The sequence below is a fragment of the Eleutherodactylus coqui genome, chromosome 5 (assembly GCF_035609145.1).
Source record: "Eleutherodactylus coqui strain aEleCoq1 chromosome 5, aEleCoq1.hap1, whole genome shotgun sequence".
In the NCBI taxonomy this organism is placed as follows: Eukaryota; Metazoa; Chordata; class Amphibia; order Anura; family Eleutherodactylidae; genus Eleutherodactylus; species Eleutherodactylus coqui.
This window is the reverse complement of record NC_089841.1, coordinates 268479365-268481436: the sequence shown is the minus strand read 5'-3', so window position 1 is coordinate 268481436 and position 2072 is coordinate 268479365. Positions and strand designations below refer to the sequence as shown.

Genomic DNA, 2072 nt, shown 5'->3' with positions numbered 1-2072 from the left:
TAGAACATGCTGCGATCTTTATTGAGCACGTATTTGGCGCAATATGTGTGAGTGGCAACATGGCCGCCCGTGGCAGACCAGTACAAAACTCGTGTAATACGCTAAAACCGCACGTTCTTGTGAGTGTTCCAGCGGAGGACGTATTCTGCCGCCCGGCTGTTAAGTATTCTGTCACGCAGGACGTTTCTGGACAACATCACTGAAGATCCAAAAAGGAAACAAGAGAACAAGTTGTAAAATATGGAACGCTTCACGAATTTGCGTGTCATCCTTGCGCAGGGGCCATGCTAATCTTCTCTGTATCGTTCCAATTTTAGTATATGTGCTGCCGAAGCGAGCACGATCCTCTAGAGGGCGCTGCTGGTATATAAGGTCCATAAGGTAGAGAACTGTAAGCTCATAGTGAGGTCGGTCACAGTGTCGGTCTGGCTCGGTAGTCTGTGCCTCTTTATGGGATTCTCAGTCACATCTGACATCTTTTTGTCAGAAAATTCACTTTTAATTCCAAGAACAAGGAGCGCGGCGCCTCCCGCAGTGCATCATGGGAGCTAGAATTGTGCCAATGTTTCTGACGTCATAAGGAAGCGCCGCCCAGCCTGGTGAAGCGCTGTGACTTGCGGTGGACCGCTGAGCGCCCCCTGTTCTCCGCGCTGCCGCCCGGGCTTCATCTTCTAATATATACTCCATCAATATGAGATTGTTGGTTTGGGGTCTCCATACGGAGGGGCTTATTCTAGTGGGGTCTTCACCATCCCCTCCGTCCGCAGCGCCTCGCACTTCATCCTGCCGGCCTCCAGTCATGGCGCTTGTTGTGCCGCCATCTTCACCGCGTTCTGTGGACAGGCCTCAGATTATGGCGCTCTGGATGGAAGCCCCCCAGGGGGTCCATAAGAGCGGCCCTCGGGGGGCTGCAGACCAATGCGGACTGACGAGGAGGGGGACCCCGCGGATGGGTGGTCTTCAGTCACTCGGACTATGAAAGATAATGTACCAAGTGGTCAGAACCCACAGTAACATCTCCCCCCCCCACACACAGAGGGAGTGTATATATATATATGTCACTGTCAGTAACATCCTCCCCCACACACACACAGGGAGTATATATTTATAGTCACTGTCAGTAACACCCCACCCCCCAGAGGGAAGATATATGTATACGGTCACTGCAGTAACATCCCCCCCCCCTCCCTCCATCCTTCAGGAGGATATATATATATATATTTGTATACAGTCACTGTCAGTCCCCCTCTATCCTTCAGGAGGAGATATGCACACACATTGTCAGTAACATGCCTCCCCTAGAAGGAGTATATATATATATATATAGTACATATAGATATATCCACTCATCAGTAGCATCCATCCTATAGAAGGAATATGTATATATATATATAGTCACACACAGTCAATAACATCCCACCTAGGAGTACATATACACACTCATTGTAAGTAGCATCCCTTCTCTAGAAGCAGTATACACATACATACACTCATTGTCGTAACATCCTTCCCCTATAAGGAATATATATATATATATATACTAGAGATGAGCGAGCACCAAAATGCTCGGGTGCTCGTTACTCGAGACGAATTTTTCGCGATGCTCGAGGGTTCGTTTCGAGTAACGAACCCCATTGAAGTCAATGGGCGACCCGAGCATTTTTGTATATCAGATACTGAGGAAAAACATATGTTCCCCATTTTGCATAGTTCTCTGCGTTACCCAGGAAACACCACGTGGAGGCAACCATGCGACGCTTCCTTCATATAAAATGACATCAGGAAGTGAGAGAATTAGATTCCATACATAAAATTGGGACACTAATTCTTTTGCGCTTAGAATTGAATAATCGAGTTGGGACCCATTAGCTTTTCCTATTTATGACATATTCAATGCCCGTGCCAAATTTTAAGTTTCTATGACATTGGGAAGTGAGAGATTTAGATTCCGTACGTAAAAATTTGACGCCAATTCTTTTGCGCATAGAATTGAATAATCGAGTTGGGACCGAATTACTTTCCCTATTTTAGAGATAATCTATGCTTGTGCCAAATTTCATGTTTCTAGGACA

At 46.5% G+C, this 2072-nt stretch overlaps 1 non-coding gene across 1 annotated transcript; it reads right to left on the bottom strand.

Annotated features, from left to right (window-relative positions):
- Window positions 1-234: 234 nt before the first annotated feature.
- LOC136630960 (U6 spliceosomal RNA) lies at window positions 235-341 on the bottom strand. The gene has a single exon (XR_010792964.1). It is a non-coding gene; the product is annotated as a U6 spliceosomal RNA (small nuclear RNA).
- Between the last annotated feature and the right edge of the window lie 1731 nt (window positions 342-2072).